The 21,199-nt window shown below is 47.1% G+C and overlaps 1 protein-coding gene across 3 annotated transcripts in view; it reads left to right on the top strand.

The window, feature by feature from the left end:
* The window catches only part of LOC135055353 (putative uncharacterized protein DDB_G0290521), a 139,429-nt gene that overhangs the window by 78,446 nt on the left and 39,784 nt on the right, over nt 1–21,199 (top strand). Inside the window, exon 1 of one of the 3 annotated variants that reach the window (XM_063959327.1) lies at nt 1,660–1,739. The exons of the other annotated variants lie outside the window; for them this stretch is intronic. The gene's annotated coding sequence lies outside the window, so the exon portion shown is untranslated. Of the gene's footprint in view, nt 1–1,659; nt 1,740–21,199 lie in introns of those variants that run through there. 3 annotated transcript variants of the gene reach the window in all.

Here is a 21,199-nt window from a genome sequence, read left to right as displayed (position 1 = left end):
TAGGGGAACACAGCCCCAGTATGGTAAAAGCCCACCTTCAGAATGTTGACACTCGAATGTTGACACGGCCTGAATTTTGACATTCAGAATTTCAAAGTGGACATGTTTGACGTTGTGAATGTCGGCAGTCGGCAAGTTTTGCATAGATGGCTTAGCTAAACCTAACCATAATCCTAAACATTCTGTAAAGTAGCCTATCACCAGCCCTAAGTCCGCCGCAGCACCCACACGGCCTCACTGTCGGCCAGTCAGCTGTTAGAGGCAGCCCTGCAGCTTCCCACACCGCTCCGCACCTCCCGAGTACTGACTGCTGACATCCGCTTCATTTGATACTGAAATCGATTTAAAAATCTAATTTGATGTGTGTCGATTTTGACTGGGTTTTTCTTGTTCGGTTTTGGATGTCTATTTTAAAATCGAACATAAAATTACCTGTAAAATCAAAAGGGGCGTACTAATAGGGGAGGCCCCGTGTGCATCCTCCTCCGTCTAGGCCCCCTCCTCTGTACCCAGCAGCGCAAAAGCACTAGGGGTCACAGACTCTATTACGGATGCGCAGTTGTCTGGGGTAATGGTGTGGTGGCCATGTTCCCAGAAATTCTCTAAATTCGACAAACACTTCCTTATGAATTCTTATTGGACAAAACCGACGGCGGAATCCCGATGGTCACGATCTCGACAGGGGCAAGGTAAGTATTAAAAGTCCCCCACAACACCCCCTAACCCTAACATTCCCTTACCGCAGCCTAACCCTAACCTCTCCCCTTAGTGCCTAAACCAAATTCCCCCCCGGTTGTCGCGTAACCCTAACCCCTCGGCCCCGAAGCCTAATCGTAAGATGCAGGCTGACAGGATTGCGGCAGTCGGAATCCAGACGCCGGAATCCTGACAACTGTCAGAATGCCGACGCCAGAATCCCGACATGGTCAGGAGACTAATGAAGGAATCCTGACAGCCAGCATCACAACCGTAGGTCTAGCGGGTTAAGGTTAGGCATTCCCCAAGGGGCAGGGACGGGGGGGTTTAGGGTTAGGCACCGAGAGGGGAGATTAGGGTTAGGCTGAAGAAGGTGGGGGTAAGGTGGTAGGGGAGAGTGGGGAACACACTTCCCCGTCGGGATTTCAAATATCGGGATGCCAGCATCGGTACTCTGACCACCGGCATCCCGTCCACCGGGATATCATACTGAAACCGACGCCATTTCCCTGACAAAAAATATATCTAAAATATATGGAAAGATATAACCTCAAACAATATAACAAAGTACATTGTATTCCGATAGTCACTACAGATAGCGGGAGGTAAGCTACGATATCCAAGCTTTTTGTGGCAATCCCTTTTCCATCAAACTTAAGGTGTTCAGCTGTACTTGCTTGCCACATGTCTCTGGTTGGTGGCCACCACTGCCAGTAACCATTAGAATGGGGTGAGAAGACAGGGAGGCCCAATCACATATGCATGACAGAAGTGGCAAAACTATGTAGGAAGTTTGCAAAGTCAAAAAAACAAAAGCGACTATACGTCTTTTCTGGGGAACACTTTTGGTTGCATTGAAGAAATTAAAATGTAACCTTTATTTTGATCACACTTAAAAAAGAGGAACAGACGTACAGATACATAAATGTAGGTATAAATACCAATTTTTATTTATATTTATAGGAAAGAAGCTCAGAAGAGCTAGATCACTTGGTCGCCTGGCGCCAAGGCTCTAACCTGCAAGACTGCACCATGTATCTCAGGTAGTAAATCTGGTTTCCCTCCTGCCCGCAACTGCAGCCACTTTATGTGCCACTCACCGGGTGCATTTATGATTGCTCGGACTGGTAAAACTATATTTGGATACTTTTTTAATACATTGGATCTCCCAGCTTTCCATATTATCCATTTTTAGCATTTGGAAAGAAATGAGACATAGTTTTCTGACATCTACTGACTGTCCGCTTCCCACACGTTTGTTTGTCTGTCTTGTTCCGCTGCAGAGATTATCCGGCTGTCCTGCCGATAGACCAGTGTCTGGGAATTGCTAGCTTCAGTCTCCAGTAATTCACAGAGATGTGCAACCTCCATCCACTGTATATTTTATAAAGACTCGTTTCTAAATCACTCTTAACTCATATAAACTCCTAGGATTAGTAAATCCCTCTGCAAAGTGAGGTCACTTAATGCTTCCTGCACAAGCTATTTGCATGAAATATATATTCAGCATTCACTTGCTTACTGTTGTAATGCTGCACATAGTTTGTTCAGAAGTACTTGTGGCGCTGTCACCCTGCAAGCTGGCATGGTTCCAAAAGACTGACAAGATTGGTGTTATACTGTTATATGCGCTAGTTGCCATTAATTATGAACAGAACAGTTTTTGGGACATGATTATCATTGAGGTCACGAACCTTTACAGTGATTAAGCCAAACATAAGTGTAACACCTACTGTAGGTAAGTATGATGTTAGTGTAGAGCACAGGTTCTCAAACTCGGTCCTCATTACCCCACACAGTGCATGTTTTGCAGGTCTCCTCACAAAATCACAAGTGAAATAATTAGCTCCACCTGCGGACCTTTTAAAAAGTGTCAGTGAGTAATTAATACACCTGTGCACCTACTGGGTTACCTGCAAAACATGCACTGTGTGGGGTCCTGAGGACCGAGTTTGAGAACCCCTGGTGTAGAGTATTGAATATATGCCTTGCCAGAAATGATTGGTCTGCTGGCATGGGTTTTCTGCTTCTTCAGTAAGTGGTAACAAGGTTTCTGAATCTTACATTAAGCAATTGGACTCAATTAAAACATTTTTCAGTTTTGAAATAAAATAATGCAATTTTCAATATCGCTTCCAAAAGGCAAAATGAATCAGTTTATTATGCTGGAACTCAATTTGCTGGTCTGAAGTCTCACACAGCACAAACAAATACAACCTGCAATGGATGCTTAGCAATAAGGTAGTCAAACACTTTCACTTAGTTAGAATTAAACTATCCAAAGACAAACCAGACCTTTATTGTTCTAAGCCAATTTAAATGCAAAAGACAAATACAATCTAAATAATGTTTTACACAAAACAATGCATTAAAATATAACAAATTTCAACGCTGGGGCCCATTATACTAGTTATCACCAGTTACGCAGTTCTCGGAGTACTCAGAAGTTACTTATTACATTTCGCCGTTTAGCACGGTCAGAGCCTTAATGTACTGTACTTTACATATAGAAGGATGGCAGGGAGGGGCTTCCAAAAGTTCCTGGGTCTCCTCCGCAGGCAATAACCGCTGAATACTGTATCAATATGTTCCCTGAAATGCTGATGCTTTATTAACTCTCTTTGTGCTGCACTAGTAGACTATAGAGCAATCCTGCCAGGTAGGGGATGGTAAAAGCGTCTCCTGCTGTTCGTCAACACATAAGTAACAGATATTAGAAGTAGTGCCGAAGTCTCTCTCACTCAGTGTGCTGCCTATTTACTTTTGTCTTAAGGGCCCTACACACTATGTGATCCACCGCCGAGCTGCCTGACGCCGGATACGGCCGATGGGCGACCCGGCGGCGGGGAGGGGGGGGCAGTGACGGGGGAGTGAAGTTTCTTCACTCCCCCCGTCACCCGGGCTCCATAGCAGTGCAGGCAAATACAGACGATCGTCCATATTGGCCTGCATGCACAAGCGACGGGGCACCAGCGATGAACGAGCGCTTCGTTCATCGCTTGTGCCTCCACACTGACAGATATGAACGTTATCTCGTTCATTAATGAACGAGATTGTTCATATATTTCAGTAATATCGCCCAGTGTGTAGGGCCTATTACTTTCAGCAGCCTTTAGTCAGTGTCCCCTGCCATTGTATCTCCCTGTCACAGTTACTGCCCTAGGAGAGTGTGATCTGTCCTTTTTGCTCACCGGCTGCTGCTCTAAAGGAGGAGGTGCTTCCTGATCCCCCTACACTGGGAGGTGAGTAGCTACATCACTGTCCTTGGATGCCAGAAGGTGTCCCTAAACACAGCCTCAATTGTCTCTGCTTCCGCCACCATCCATCGATTCTCACAGGGATACGCGTGGCTGATCACCGAGTCCCCTAGCTGCTGCCGTCAACCTCCTTTCCTTCCAGTCACCGGGAACATCCCAACACACTGCAGCTAATAGCGCTGCTCCACTCTTTGCTCCCTGTCCTTCTAAGATGGCCGCCGCCCCACTGCCAACTGTCCCAGCCCTCAGCTGTTAACTGTCCCAGCGCATGCCAGCTACAGCACAGAGCATATCTTTAACCCTTTCCCTGCAGCAAGTCACAAAGCGTTCAGCCAGGCAGCATTTTGTAGAGGGGGAAGAGGGCACAGAAGTCACATAAATATCCGTGGCAGCCCTGATGGGGTGCCACATAAGTTTAGGAAGCCAAAGTATTGAATGTGGTTGCGTTAATGGCTTGTTCACACATCACCACCAGAGGGCACTGTGAATTTGATGCAGTGTCACTGTACGCGAATGGTAAACATTATTAAACTGGAGAGGTGTACAGGCACTGGGAGCAATATTCCATTCTGATACCTGCTCTATATTTCTATATTATTATTTTTATTATAAATATTATCAGTCGAGAAGAATGATAGTTAATAGTACATTGCAGCTAATGACTCAGAGCATGTGACCTGCCCTGGAAAACACAGCACATAATATACGATAGAAGATATTCTACTAAAAAACATAAAAAGAACTTGCTGTAAAATGGAAATTCAATATTGGCTGATAGGCGGATGTATCACCTCAGAACCTCCTACTTTTCATAGTCAAACGCAGGGGGTTTCCGGTTGGCCAGAAACCGCCCTCCTCTTGGCAAGTGGCTCAAATTATGAAAATAACAATAGTAATAGGTTTACTAGAGCTTCCGCCACATCATGCAGTGTAAGGGACAGAGCGGAGCTGCTGCACATGTCCAGTGGTAGCAAAGTCTTCTACCAAGTTTGCTGTGAGTGTGGATCTGAGTTCTCAACCATTGCACTGGACCAGAGAGCAGCTACCAGGAAGAAGTGACAGGAGCCTTACCATGAGGTGGGAGAATGTGTGCTTAGAAAGTGCAGTACTGGTTCTATTATGTTTGTGTATTTATTTATTATGGTATGAATAACCTTTTCCGGACCACTTATCTTATTTATATGATTTAAATATGTTAGATATAACCTATACCACCTAGACCACAGGTTCTCAAACTCGGTCCTCAGGACACCACACAGTGCATGTTTTGCAGGTGTCACAAAATCACAAGTGAAATAATTAGCTCCACCTGTGGACCTTTTAAAAAGTGTCAGTGAGTAATTAATACACCTGTGCACCTGCTGGGTTACTTGCAAAACATGCACTGTGTGGGGTCCTGAGGACCGAGTTTGAGAACCCCTGACCTAGACCATCTATAGTGTTACATTTTGATACTGTATTCCATACAGTATCCAGTGTATAAAAAGACCAATGCTTACATTAATGTCCAGGGTCGTTACTAGGTTCTTCTACCACTTCCCCAGACTCCGACACTTGCTCCAATGTTCCGCAGAGTGGGAGATTGTGGATTGCATTTGGAAACCCCCTCTAGAAATCATGCAGTTGCCACTGTACTCCTGTTAATAGGAACCCCCCCCCCCCCCCCATGAGTATCACAGAGACAATGTAGGCAAGAGTTTGGTCTATTTGGTAATTACTGCAGAATATTGCTACTTTCTTGCTAAAGATCTATTTGGTAATTACTGCAGAATATTGCACATTACATTGCATGTTTAGAAAATTGTTTTAAGTGGATTAATATCTGTAGTCTGCAAAAACTTATAGTGATTGACTGGGGTTTACTGACCTCACATTTGGTAGTTGATTAACACCTTTTGGTGGAGGGTTGCTGTGTGGGGGAGGGGGTTGTAATCAGAAAGGACATGTGTTTGTAGACTTATTTATTCAGTATAGCCTAGGACGCCAGGCCTATTAGGACGCTGCAGTGGCTATTTTATGAAGTGGCTAGTTATCAAGTGGCAGCTAAAATCAACAGCAGTGTTATACCTGTGTTAAACCGAAGGAAAACAGAAGGCAAACAAACCAACAAGATCACAGAAGGACTGCATTATACAACCACAAAACTCTCATACCTCCCAACATGACCCTCTCCGGGAGGGACAGAATGCTCTGTTCCTGGACTTTTCACTAATGTATGATTGCCATCACCTGTGCTGAACAGGTTAATGGATAAGAAAGGTGTTCCATCACAGGTGAGAGCAATCATACATTAGGAGAAAAGTCCAGAAACAGAGTATTCTGTCCCTCCTGGAGAGGGTCATGTTGGGAGGTATGAACTCTGGATCTTTATGTGGCCTCTCCTCACCTCTACCATGAGAACACCAGGACCATACTTACCACCTCTCTGGCTGAGAACATCAAGTCTGCCCCTGGGCCTAACCATCAAGATGAACAGGGAACTGTGGGGGCACAGCACCAGGACCAGGCTCAGCAGGGACATCCCCATTGCTTCTGAGTATGCCCCCCACATTCTCATACCCACCCGTACTAAGATCTGATCAAAATAATGTTATCCCAATTCTACTTCTGCCACTAGTTACCTGCTATTGTGGTGGGTTTTTTTTCCCATTCCTCGCTTCCACCCCACCATGTGTTTTTCCTGTAATGTAATGTTTACCGCCACTGATTGCACACCCTGCCATTTCGCCATACATGCAGGGTACATCATACTACTACATAAGCGTCAGTTTTCCCATATATGAACTTGGCCCTTGTATGGCTCACCTACCACAGTGTAACCTTCAAAGTGCGCTCAACTTCGCTGCCCCATATGGTACACTTGTGGATGGGTTGAAAAATACATAGGCCTACTGGTTTTGATGGAACCCTACTCTGAACTGTAGGACTCTGAAATCACCCCCATTTTGTGTCATCTCTTCTAGGGGTGGACTATTCCACCCTGGGTAATCCTACGCTGAGCGCCCAAGATGGCTGCCGCACTTGGTACCTTGTGAGGGTGGAATACACAATCCTTGGATGTTATTACCCAAAATGCCTACACCAATCCTGCATTATGCTTTCTGTGTGCTTCAGGTTTTCCTCTATGTCTGTGTGGCTTATCTATTGTTGTATTACTCAAATCCTCTGTATCATGTGCATTGTTTTTGATATCTGTAAAGCGCCTTGAGTCCTGTTGGAGAAAGAGCGCTATATAAATAAAATTATTATTATTATTATTACTGTATACCTTCCCAGGAAGATTGTGATGCCTACATAAGATAAGTGATGATAATGCCTTAGTGGGTAACAACTTACTGTAACTACAGTTCGTCTAAAAACAAGCGCTGTTGAAACTGTCAGAAAGCAAAGAATAATAAATGAAGCATCCACTGTGCCACCGACGTTCCCCATTAACACCTTGTTCATTGCCTCAATTCAGATCCATCCCTATAAATAAGCTAAAAGGAGCTGCAAACATACTGTTTGTATTGTTTTTATTTTATTGTCGAATGTCTCGTGTTCATTTATTATTCTTTGCTTTCTGACACATAGATTCAACATCCCTTGTTTTAGACTAACTATCCATCAGAATTTAATTTTGCATACAAGCTGCTTATACTCATTAGCGCTAGATGTAATCTCCAATTTTACTGTAACTACAGCATTGCCCTATACCGGCCTGAATGTATGGGAGTTACTGACACGGAATCATATTTAGATATGCAAGATAAATGAAAAATACTGTAAGAGCAGTCTGTAACACTAAAGTCTACTAAAAGACTAACACAGTCATAATAAACATGATATACAGGTGAATAAAGAAACCTAAAGGATAAAAAAAGAATTCGCAAGATAAAAACAACTAAAAGGCATAATTAAAGAATAGTGCCCGCTATAACTGGGTTTTCAAAGAGAAATGAGAAGCTATTGCCATATGCTAAATGAGAAATACAGGGCTAGGAGGGACAAGGCAATAAGGCGGAAGTAATAGACACTTCATTAATGTATCTAAGACACTAATGAGAGAATAAAGGGGGTCATTCCGAGTAGATCGCACGTAGCAACTTTTTGCTGCCCATGCAATCAACTAGACGCCGCCTAAGGGGAGTGGATTTTTGCATAGCAGGGTTGCGATCGTTTGTGCAGCCCTGCTATGCAAAAAAAGTTTTGTGCAGAAGTAGACTAGGGTAAGAGTTACTCACCCTGTGCGATCACTTCAGCGTTGCAGGTCCCGGAATTGACATCAGACATCCGCCCTCCAAACGCCTCAACACGCCTGCGTTCGGATCTCCACGCCCCGAAAACGGTGAGTTGACGCCCGGATCTGCCTTCCTCCCGTCAATTTTCTTGTAATCGCGGCAGCGAACGTTTTCTTCGATCTTGTCATTGCGCCTGCGCATTGCGGCCGCCGCACATGCGCAGAACTGACTCGTTCACACCGCTGCGAAAAACAGCAGCGTGCAAACGGGTCGGAATGACCCCCACTAAACGATAATTACAATGTTGGAAAGAGATCCGTTGTACACAAAAATATCCAATTTTAACTGAGGATAGTTAAAAGACCAAAGGGGGGGATGTACTAAGTGAGCCAGTGGAGAAGTTGCTCAAAGCAACCAATCAGCATTGACGTAACATTTATAATTTGCATTCTATAAAAGTATACAGAGCACCTGATTGGTCGCCATGGGCAACTTCTCCACTGGCTCACTTCTCCACTTTTATCACTGCTTAGTACATGTCCCCCTAAGTCTCCAGTCAGATGAGAAAAGACACCATTGGAACAATACTGGGTGATAGGGAAACTAGAGATATATACATACCAGTTAGAAATTAATATTTGGCCATCTTACTAACTAACATGCTAGCGAAATAAAGAGTTTACATAGCGTTTAGGTTTACAATGATACTCTGAAACGGGTGGTCTTCAGTATGCCGGCGGTCGGGCTCCCGGCGACCAGCATACCGGCGCTGGGAGCCCGACAGCCGGCATACCGACACTTATTCACCCTCGTGGGGGTCCACGACCCCCCTGGAGGGAGAATAAAAATAAGATTTTACTCACCGGTAAATCTATTTCTCGTAGTCCGTAGTGGATGCTGGGAACTCCGTAAGGACCATGGGGAATAGCGGCTCCACAGGAGACTGGGCACAACTAAAGAAAGCTTTAGGACTACCTGGTGTGCACTGGCTCCTCCCTCTATGACCCTCCTCCAGACCTCAGTTAGGATACTGTGCCCGGAAGAGCTGACACAATAAGGAAAGGATTTTGAATCCCGTGTAAGACTCATACCAGCCACACCAATCACACCGTATAACTCGTGATACTATACCCAGTTAACAGTATGAAATATAACTGAGCCTCTCAACAGATGGCTCAACAATAACCCTTTAGTTAAACAATAACTATATACAAGTATTGCAGACAATCCGCACTTGGGACGGGCGCCCAGCATCAACTACGGACTACGAGAAATAGATTTACCGGTGAGTAAAATCTTATTTTCTCTGACGTCCTAGTGGATGCTGGGAACTCCGTAAGGACCATGGGGATTATACTAAAGCTCCCAAACGGGCGGGAGAGTGCGGATGACTCTGCAGCACCGAATGAGCGAACTCTCCTCAGCCAGGGTATCAAACTTGTAGAATTTAGCAAATGTGTTTGACCCCGACCAAGTAGCTGCTCGGCAAAGTTGTAAAGCCGAGACCCCTCGGGCAGCCGCCCAAGAAGAGCCCACCTTCCTCGTGGAATGGGCTTTTACAGATTTAGGATGTGGCAGTCCAGCCGCCAAATGTGCAAGTTGAATCGTGCTACAGATCCAGCGAGCAATAGTCTGCTTTGAAGCAGGCGCACCCAACTTGTTGGGCGCATGCAGGATAAATAGCGAGTCAGTCTTTCTGACTCCAGCTGTCCTGGAAACATAGATTTTTAGGGCCCGGACTACGTCCAGCAACTTGGAGTCCTCCAAGTCACGAGTAGCCGCAGGCACCACAATAGGCTGGTTCAAATGAAACGCTGAAACCACCTTTGGGAGAAATTGGGGACGAGTCCTCAATTCCGCCCTATCCATATGGAAAATCAGATAAGGGCTTTTACAAGACAAAGCCGCCAATTCTGACACACGCCTGGCCGAAGCCAAGGCCAACAGCATGACCACTTTCCACGTGAGATATTTTAGTTCCACGGTTTTAAGTGGTTCAAACCAATGCGACTTTAGGAAATCCAACACCACGTTGAGATCCCAAGGTGCCACTGGGGGCACAAAAGGGGGCTGAATATGCAGCACTCCCTTAACAAATGTCTGAACTTCAGGTAGTGAAGCCAATTCTTTTTGGAAGAAAATCGATAGAGCCGAAATCTGGACCTTAATGGAACCCAATTTTAGGCCCATAGTCACCCCTGATTGTAGGAAGTGCAGAAATCGACCTAGCTGAAATTTCTCCGTTGGGGCCTTCCTGGCCTCACACCACGCAACATATTTCCGCCATATGCGGTGATAATGGTTTGCGGTCACTTCTTTCCTAGCTTTAATAAGCGTAGGGATAACTTCCTCCGGAATGCCCTTTTCCTTCAGGATCCGGCGTTCAACCGCCATGCCGTCAAACGCAGCCGCGGTAAGTCTTGGAACAGACAGGGCCCCTGCTGCAGCAGGTCCTGTCTGAGCGGCAGAGGCCATGGGTCCTCTGAGATCATTTCTTGAAGTTCTGGGTACCAAGCTCTTCTTGGCCAATCCGGAACAATGAATATAGTTCTTACTCCTCTCCTTCTTATTAGTCTCAGTACCTTGGGTATGAGAGGCAGAGGAGGGAACACATACACCGACCGGTACACCCACGGTGTTACCAGAGCGTCCACAGCTATCGCCTGAGGGTCCCTTGACCTGGCGCAATATCTTTTTAGCTTTTTGTTGAGGCGGGACGCCATCATGTCCACCTGTGGCCTTTCCCACCGGTGTACAATCATTTGGAAGACTTCTGGATGAAGTCCCCACTCTCCCGGGTGGAGGTCGTGTCTGCTGAGAAAGTCTGCTTCCCAGTTGTCCACTCCGGGAATGAACACTGCTGACAGTGCTAACACATGATTTTCCGCCCATCGGAGAATCCTTGTGGCTTCTGCCATTGCCATCCTGCTTCTTGTGCCGCCCTGTCGGTTTACATGGGCGACCGCCGTGATGTTGTCTGACTGGATCAGCACCGGCTGGTGTTGAAGCAGGGGTCTTGCCTGACTTAGGGCATTGTAAATGGCCCTTAGTTGCAGAATATTTATGTGTAGGGAAGTCTCCTGACATGTCCATAGTCCCTGGAAGTTTCTTCCCTGTGTGACTGCCCCCCAACCTCGAAGGCTGGCATCCGTGGTCACCAGGACCCAGTCCTGTATGCCGAATCTGCGGCCCTCTAGAAGATGAGCACTCTGCAGCCACCACAACAGCGACACCCTGGTCCTTGGAGACAGGGTTATCAGCCGATGCATCTGAAGATGCGATTCGGACCACTTGTCCAACAGATCCCACTGAAAGATCCTTGCATGGAACCTTCCGAATGGAATTGCTTCGTAAGAAGCCACCATCTTTCCCAGGACTCGCGTGCAGTGGTGCACCGACACCTGTTTTGGTTTTAGGAGGTCTCTGACTAGAGATGACAACTCCTTGTCCTTCTCCTCCGGGAGAAATACTTTTTTCTGTTCTGTGTCCAGAACCATCCCCAGGAACAGTAGACGCGTTGTAGGAACCAGCTGCGACTTTGGAATATTCAGGATCCAGCCGTGCTGTTGTAGCACTTCCCGAGCTAGTGCTACACCGATCAACAACTGTTCCCTGGACCTCGCCTTTATAAGGAGATCGTCCAAGTACGGGATAAACAAAACTCCCTTTCTCCGAAGGAGTATCATCATTTCGGCCATTACCTTGGTAAATACCCTCGGTGCCGTGGACAGACCAAACGGCAACGTCTGGAATTGGTAATGACAGTCCTGTACCACAAATCTGAGGTACTCCTGGTGAGGAGGGTAAATGGGGACATCCAGGTAAGCATCCTTGATGTCCAGTGATACCATGGAATCCCCCTCATCCAGGCTTGCAATCACCGCCCTGAGCGATTCCATCTTGAACTTGAACCTTCTTATATAAGTGTTCAAGGATTTTAAATTTAAAATGGGTCTCACCGAACCGTCCGGTTTCGGTACCACAAACATTGTGGAATAGTAACCCCATCCTTGTTGAAGGAGGGGTACCTTGATTATCACCTGCTGAGAATACAGCTTGTGAATCGCCTCCAGCACTGCCTCCCTGTCCGGGGGAGCTGTCGGCAAGGCAGATTTGAGGAAACGGCGAGGGGGAGACGTCTCGAATTCCAGCTTGTACCCCTGAGATACTACTTGTAGAATCCAGGGATCCACCCGTGAGCGAGCCCACTGGTCGCTGAAGTTCTTGAAACGGGCCCCCACCGTACCTGGCTCCGCCTGTGGAGCCCCAACGTCTTGCGGTGGACTTAGAGGAAGCGGGGGAGGACTTTTGTTCCTGGGAACTGGCTGTATGTTGCAGCTTTTTCCCTCTACCTCTGCCTCTGCGCAGAAAGGACGTGCCTCTAACCCGCTTGCCTTTCTGGGGCCGAAAGGACTGTACCTGATAATACGGTGCTTTCTTTGGCTGTGAGGGAACATGGGGTAAAAATGCTGACTTCCCAGCTGTCGCTGTGGAAACGAGGTCCGAGAGACCATCCCCAAACAACTCCTCACCCTTGTAAGGCAATACTTCCATGTGCCTTTTAGAATCTGCATCTCCTGTCCACTGCCGAGTCCACAATCCTCTCCTGGCAGAAATGGACATTGCGTTTATTTTAGATGCCAGCCGGCAAATATCCCTCTGTGCATCTCTCATGTACAAGACAGCGTCTTTAATATGCTCTACGGTTAGCAATATAGTGTCCCTGTCTAGGGTATCAATGTTTTCCGACAGGGAATCTGACCATGCAGCTGCAGCACTGCACATCCATGCTGAAGCAATAGCCGGTCTCAGTATAATACCTGAGTGTGTATGTACAGACTTCAGGATAGCCTCCTGCTTTCTATCTGCAGGCTCCTTTAGGGCGGCCGTGTCCGGAGACGGTAGTGCCACCTTTTTTGACAGACGTGTGAGCGCTTTATCCACCCTAGGGGATGTCTCCCAACGTGACCTGTCCTCTGGCGGGAAAGGGTACGCCATTAGTAACCTTTTAGAAATTACCAGTTTCTTATCAGGGGAAGCCCACGCTTCTTCACACACTTCATTTAATTTATCAGATGGGGGAAAAACCACTGGTAGTTTTTTCTCCCCAAACATAATACCCTTTTTTGTGGTACCTGGGGTAATATCAGAAATATGCAACACATTTTTTATTGCCGTAATCATGTAACGGGTGGCTCTATTGAAATGTACACTAGTCTCATCATCGTCGACACTGGAGTCAGTATCCGTGTCGACATCTGTGTCTGCCATCTGAGGTAGCGGGCGTTTTAGAGCCCCCGATGGCTTTAGAGACGTCTGGGCAGGCACAGGCTGAGAAGCCGGCTGTCCCACATCTGCTATGTCGTCAAACCTTTTATGTAAGGAGTCGACACTGTCGCGTAATTCCTTCCACATAACCATCCACTCAGGTGTCGACCCCGCAGGGGGTGACATCACATTTATCGGCACCTGCTCCGCCTCCACATAAGCCTCCTCATCAAACATGTCGACACAGCCGTACCGACACACCGCGCACACACAGGGAATGCTCTGACTGAGGACAGGACCCCACAAAGCCCTTTGGGGAGACAGAGAGAGAGTATGCCAGCACACACCAACAGTGCTATATAACACAGGGATTAACACTATAACTGAGTGATTTTCCCAATAGCTGCTTGTATACACAATATTGCGCCTAAATTTAGTGCCCCCTCCTCTCTTTTTTACCCTATGTAGTCTGGAAACTGCAGGGGAGAGCCTGGGAGCGATCCTTCCAGCGGAGCTGTGAGGGAAAATGGCGCCAGTGTGCTGAGGGAGATAGCCCCGCCCCTTTTTCGGCGGACTTCTCCCGCTTTTTTCTATGTATATCTGGCAGGGGTATTTTACACATATATAGTCTCTATGACTATATTATGTGTTATTTGCCAGCCAAGGTACTCAATATTGCAGCCCAGGGCGCCCCCCCCCCCCCAGCGCCCTGCACCCATCAGTGACCGGAGTGTGAGGTGTGCATGGGAAGCAATGGCGCACAGCTGCAGTGCTGTGCGCTACCTTGATGAAGACCGAAGTCTTCTGCCGCCGATTTCCAGGACCCTCTTCTTGCTTCTGGCTCTGTAAGGGGGACGGCGGCGCGGCTCCGGGACCGGACGACCGAGGCTGGGCCTGTGTTCGATCCCTCTGGAGCTAATGGTGTCCAGTAGCCTAGAAGCCCAAGCTAGCTGCAAGCAGGTAGGTTCGCTTCTCTCCCCTTAGTCCCTCGTAGCAGTGAGTCTGTTGCCAGCAGATCTCACTGAAAATAAAAAACCTAAAATAAACTTTCTTTTTCTAAGAGCTCAGGAGAGCCCCTAGTGTGCATCCAGCTCAGCCGGGCACAAAATTCTAACTGAGGTCTGGAGGAGGGTCATAGAGGGAGGAGCCAGTGCACACCAGGTAGTCCTAAAGCTTTCTTTAGTTGTGCCCAGTCTCCTGCGGAGCCGCTATTCCCCATGGTCCTTACGGAGTTCCCAGCATCCACTAGGACGTCAGAGAAATACCGTGCCCGTAGCGTGGCGAGCGCAGCGAGCCTGCAAGGGGCTCATTTGCGCTCGCCACACTGTCGGTAAGCCGGCGGTCGGGGCTCCCGGCGCCGGTATGCTGGTCGCCGGGAGCCCGACCGCCGGCATATCGTAGTGAACCCCTCTGAAACAATGGCATAACATACAATGTGGGAGGGGGGGAGGGGGGGTAAGTGTAACAAGAGTGGGGAGTAGCCAAACGGAATATTGAGGTATATCAGCATTTTGGGGAACAAATCAGAGGTATAACGATGCAGAGTATAGTACATTACCATCTATCATAAGCATCTGGCGCAATCCGTGAGATGCCACCACCAAGTCAAACCTCTGGCTAATGTTTAGGGCCCATACTGGAGAAATGACAGATGCTAAGGTATCCAAGTGCTCATAGGGATAGGTCACGTCAACTGGAGAGCTGGTGTTCCAAAAGTCCTGGTGAGAGGACGGTACAGAAATTAGACTATCAATCTCCACGACAGGCATAGACAGTAGATCAGTAGGTGTAGACTGCAAGGAATTTAAAGGTATAGCGGTCTCAGGACAAACCAACGTCTCTTGGGTAGTCCTGAGCTAGGGAGGAAAGTCCAGGAGAGACCACAATGTGTTCCAAGCAAGATAGTGGTTAATTGATTTTAGCATCTAGATTAGTGATGAGCGGGTTCGGATCCTTGGAATCCGACCCGCCCGAACTTCACCTTTTTTTTACACGGGTCCGAGCGACTCGGATCCTCCCGCCTTGCTCGGTTAACCCGAGCGCGCCCGAACGTCATCATCCCGCTGTCGGATTCTCGCGAGACTCGGATTCTATATAAGGAGCCGCGCGTCGCCGCCATTTTCACACGTGCATTGAGATTGATAGGGAGAGGACGTGGCTGGCGTCCTCTCCGTTATAGTAGAACACAGAGTGACTTAGTTAGTTATAATTGTGGGGAGGATTGGGGACGGGGAGCAGCTGTTAGGGAGTACAGTGCAGGGTTTTGATTATACCACCAGTGAGTTTAATCCTTTGTTTCTCTGCCTGAAAAAAACGCTCCGACCACGATATCTGTGCTCACTCAGTGTGCTGCACTGCTGCATGATATATCTGTGCTGAGTGCACTGCTCTGCTCACACTGCCTAATTGTGGGGACTGGGGAGCAGTTATAGCAGGAGTACAGTGCACAGTTTTTCTGACAGTGACCACCAGTCCAGTATACGTTTGTCTGCCTGAAAAACACTCCTGTGTTTTTTTTTTTTCTTCATACTAGTTTAGCAGTCTGCTGACAGTGTCCACCAGGTCCGTTATACAGTATATTATATATATAAGCAGCAGTACGGTAGGCCACGGCTGTACCTACCTCTGTGTCGTCAGTGCACTCGTCGTCCATAAGTAATATAATACTATACTATCCATCCATCTACATTGTATACCTGTGTTGCTGTTTTTTTCTTCATACTAGTTTAGCAGTCTGCTGACAGTGTCCACCAGGTCCGTTATACAGTATATTATATATATAAGCAGCAGTACGGTAGGCCATGGCTGTACCTACCTCTGTGTCGTCACTCGTCGTCCATAAGTAATATAATACTATACTATCCATCCATCTACATTGTATACCTGTGTTGTTTTTTTTCTTCATCCTAGTTTAACAGTCTGCTGACAGTGTCCACCAGGTCCGTTATACAGTATATTATATATATAAGCAGCAGTATGGTAGGCCACGGCTGTACCTACCTCTGTGTCGTCAGTGCACTCGTCGTCCATAAGTAATATAATACTATACTATCCATCCATCTACATTGTATACCTGTGGTGTTTTTTTTTTCTTCATACTAGTTTAGCAGTCTGCTGACAGTGTCCACCAGGTCCGTTATACAGTATATTATATATATAAGCAGCAGTACGGTAGGCCACGGCTGTACCTACCTCTGTGTCGTCACTCGTCGTCCATAAGTAATATAATACTATACTATCCATCCATCTACATTGTATACCTGTGGTCTTTTTTTTTTTCTTCATCCTAGTTTAGCAGTCTGCTGACAGTGTCCACCAGGTCCGTTATACAGTATATTATATATATAAGCAGCAGTACGGTAGGCCACGGCTGTACCTACCTCTGTGTCGTCAGTGCACTCCTCGTCCATAAGTAATATAATACTATACTATCCATCCATCTACATTGTATACCTGTGGTGTTTTTTTCCCCTTCATACTAGTTTAGCAGTCTGCTGACAGTGTCCACCAGGTCCGTTATACAGTATATTACATATATAAGCAGCAGTACGGTAGGCCACGGCTGTACCTACCTCTGTGTCGTCACTCGTCGTCCATAAGTAATATAATACTATACTATCCACCCATCTACATTGTATACCTGTGTTGTTTTTTTTTCCTTCATACTAGTTTAGCAGTCTGCTGACAGTGTCCACCAGGTCCGTTATACAGTATATTATATATATAAGCAGCAGTACGGTAGGCCACGGCTGTACCTACCTCTGTGTCGTCAGTGCACTCGTCGTCCATAAGTAATATAATACTATACTATCCATCCATCTACATTGTATACCTGTGTTGTTGTTTTTTTCTTCATACTAGTTTAGCAGTCTGCTGACAGTGTCCACCAGGTCCGTTATACAGTATATTATATATATAAGCAGCAGTACGGTAGGCCACGGCTGTACCTACCTCTGTGTCGTCACTCGTTGTCCATAAGTAATATAATACTATACTATCCACCCATCTACATTGTATACCTGTGGTGGCTTTTAGTTGTGCGCAAAATATGGAGAACAAAAATGTGGAGGTTAAAAAAAATAGGGAAAGATCAAGATCCACTTCCACCTCGTGCTGAAGCTGCTGCCACTAGTCATGGCCGAGACGATGAAATGCCATCAACGTTGTCTGCCAAGGTCGATGCCCAATGTCATAGTACAGAGCATGTAAAATCCAAAACACAAAAGATCAGTAAAAAAATGACCCAAAAATCAAAATTAAAAGCGTCTGAGGAGAAGCGTAAACTTGCCAATATGCCATTTACGACACGGAGTGGCAAGGAACGGCTGAGGCCCTGGCCTATGTTCATGGCTAGTGGTTCAGCTTCACATGAGGATGGAAGCACTCATCCTCTCGCTAGAAAAAAGAAAAGACTTGCGGCAAAAGCACAGCAAAGAACTGTGCGTTCTTCGAAATCACAAATCCCAAAGGAGAGTCCAATTGTGTCGGTTGCGATGCCTGACCTTCCCAACACTGGACGGGAAGAGCTTGCGCCTTCCACCATTTGCACGCCCCCTGCAAGTGTTGAAAGGAGCACCTGCAGTCCAGTTCCTGATAGTGAAATTGAAGATGTCAGTGTTGAAGTACACCAGGATGAGGATATGGGTGTTGCTGGCGCTGGGGAGGAAATTGACAAGAAGGATTCTGATGGTGAGGTGGTTTGTTTAAGTCAGGCACCCGGGGAGACACCTGTTGTTCGTGGGAGGAATATGGCCATTGACATGCCTGGTGAAAATACCAAAAAAATCAGCTCTTCAGTGTGGAAGTATTTCAACAGAAATGCGGACAACAGGTGTCAAGCCGTGTGTTGCCTTTGTCAAGCTGTAATAAGTAGGGGTAAGGACGTTAACCACCTCGGAACATCCTCCCTTATACGTCACCTGCAGCGCATTCATAATAAGTCAGTGACAAGTTCAAAAACTTTGGGCGACAGCGGAAGCAGTCCACTGACCAGTAAATCCCTTCCTCTTGTAACCAAGCTCGCGCAAACCACACCACCAACTCCCTCAGTGTCAATTTCCTCCTTACCCAGGAAAGCCAATAGTCCTGCAGGCCATGTCACTGGCAAGTCTGACGAGTCCTCTCCTGCCTGGGATTCCTCCGATGCATCCTTGAGTGTAATGCCTACTGCTGCTGGCGCTGCTGTTGTTGCTGCTGGGAGTCGATCGTCATCCCAGAGGGGAAGTCGGAAGACCACTTGTACTACTTCCAGTAAGCAATTGACTGTCCAACAGTCCTTTGCGAGGAAGATGAAATATCACAGCAGTCATCCTGTTGCAAAGCGGATAACTGAGGCCTTGACAACTATGTTGGTGTTAGACGTGCGTCCGGTATCCGCCGTTAGTTCACAGGGAACTAGACAATTTCTTGAGGTAGTGTGCCCCCGTTACCAAATACCATCTAGGTTCCACTTCTCTAAGCAGGCGATACCGAGAATGTACACGGACGTCAGAAAAAGACTCACCAGTGTCCTAAAAAATGCAGTTGTACCCAATGTCCACTTAACCACGGACATGTGGACAAGTGGAGCAGGGCAGACTCAGGACTACATGACTGTGACAGCCCACTGGGTAGATGTATTGCCTCCCGCTGCAAGAACAGCAGTGGCGGCACCAGTAGCAGCATCTCGCAAACGCCAACCTGTTTCTAGGCAGGCTACGCTTTGTATCACACACAGCTGAAAACCTCTTACGGCAACTGAGGAAGATCATCGCAGAATGGCTTACCCCAATTGGACTCTCCTGGGGATTTGTGACATCGGACAACGCCAGCAATATTGTGAGTGCATTACATCTGGGCAAATTCCAGCACGTCCCATGTTTTGCACATACCTTGAATTTGGTGGTGCAGAATTATTTAAAAAACGACAGGGGCGTGCAAGAGATGCTGTCGGTGGCCAGAAGAATTGCAGGCCACTTTCGGCGTACAGGCACCGCGTACAGAAGACTGGAGCACCACAAAAAACACCTGAACCTGCCCTGCCATCATCTGAAGCAAGAGGTGGTAACGAGGTGGAATTCAACCCTCTATATGCTTCAGAGGATGGAGGAGCAGCAAAAGGCCATTCAAGCCTATACATCTGGCCACGATATAGGCAAAGGAGGTGGAATGCACCTGTCTCAAGCGCAGTGGAGAATGATTTTAACGTTGTGCAAGGTTCTGCAACCCTTTGAACTTGCCACACGTGAAGTCAGTTCAGACACTGCCAGCCTGAGTCAGGTCATTCCCCTCATCAGGCTTTTGCAGAAGAAGCTGGAGACATTGAAGGAGGAGCTAAAACAGAGCGATTCCGCTAGGCATGTGGGACTTGTGGATGGAGCCCTTAATTCGCTTAACCAGGATTCACGTGTGGTCAATATGTTGAAATCAGAGCACTACATTTTGGCCACCGTGCTCGATCCTAGATTTAAAACCTACCTTGGATCTCTCTTTCCGGCAGACACAAGTCTGCAGAGGTTCAAAGACCTGCTGGTGAGAAAATTGTCAAGTCAAGCGGAACGCGACCCGTCAACATCTCCTCCTTCACATTCTCCCGCAACTGGGGGTGCGAGGAAAAGGCTACGAATTCCGAGCCCACCCGCTGGCGGTGATGCAGGGCAGTCTGGAGCGACTGCTGATGCTGACATCTGGTCCGGACTGAAGGACCTGCCAACGATTACTGACATGTCGTCTACTGTCACTGCATATGATTCTCTCACCATTGAAAGAATGGTGGAGGATTATATGAGTGACCGCATCCAAGTAGGCACGTCAGACAGTCTGTACATATACTGGCAGGAAAAAGAGGCAATTTGGAGGCCCTTGCAGAAACTGGCTTTATTCTACCTAAGTTGCCCTCCCTCCAGTGTGTACTCCGAAAGAGTGTTTAGTGCCGCCGCTCACCTTGTCAGCAATCGGCGTACGAGGTTACTTCCAGAAAATGTGGAGAAGATGATGTTCATTAAAATGAATTATAATCAATTCCTCCATGGAGACATTCACCAGCAGCAATTGCCTCCAGAAAGTACACGGGGATCTGAGATGGTGGATTCCAGTGGGGACGAATTAATAATCTGTGAGGAGGGGGATGTACACAGTGAAAGGGGTGATGAATCGGACGATGATGATGAGGTGGACATCTTGCCTCTGTAGAGCCAGTTTGTGCAAGGAGAGATTGCTTCTTTTTTGGTGGGGGCCCAAACCAACCAGTCATTTCAGTTACAGTCGTGTGGCAGACCCTGTCGCTGAAATGATGGGTTGGTTAAAGTGTGCATGTCCTGTTTATACAACATAAGGGTGGGTGGGAGGGCCCAAGGACAATTCCATCTTGCACCTCTTTTTTCTTTAATTTTTCTTTGCGTCATGTGCTGTTTGGGGAGTATTTTTTGGAAGGGCCATCCTGCCTGACACTGCAGTGCCACTCCTAGATGGGCCAGGTGTTTGTGTCGGCCACTAGGGTCGCTTAGCTTACTCACACAGCTACCTTATTGCGCCTCTTTTTTTCTTTGCGTCATGTGCTGTTTGGGGAGTATTTTTTGGAAGGGCCATCCTGCCTGACACTGCAGTGCCACTCCTAGATGGGCCAGGTGTTTGTGTCGGCCACTTGTGTCGCTTAGCTTAGCCATCCAGCGACCTCGGTGCAAATTTTAGGACTAAAAATAATATTGTCAGGTGTGAGGTGTTCAGAATAGACTGGAAATGAGTGTAAATTATGGTTATTGAGGTTAATAATACTATGGG

The sequence above is a fragment of the Pseudophryne corroboree genome, chromosome 1 (assembly GCF_028390025.1).
Source record: "Pseudophryne corroboree isolate aPseCor3 chromosome 1, aPseCor3.hap2, whole genome shotgun sequence".
Taxonomy (NCBI): domain Eukaryota; kingdom Metazoa; phylum Chordata; class Amphibia; order Anura; family Myobatrachidae; genus Pseudophryne; species Pseudophryne corroboree.
Note: the sequence above shows the minus strand (reverse complement) of the source record. Positions and strands in the feature narration are given on the sequence as shown.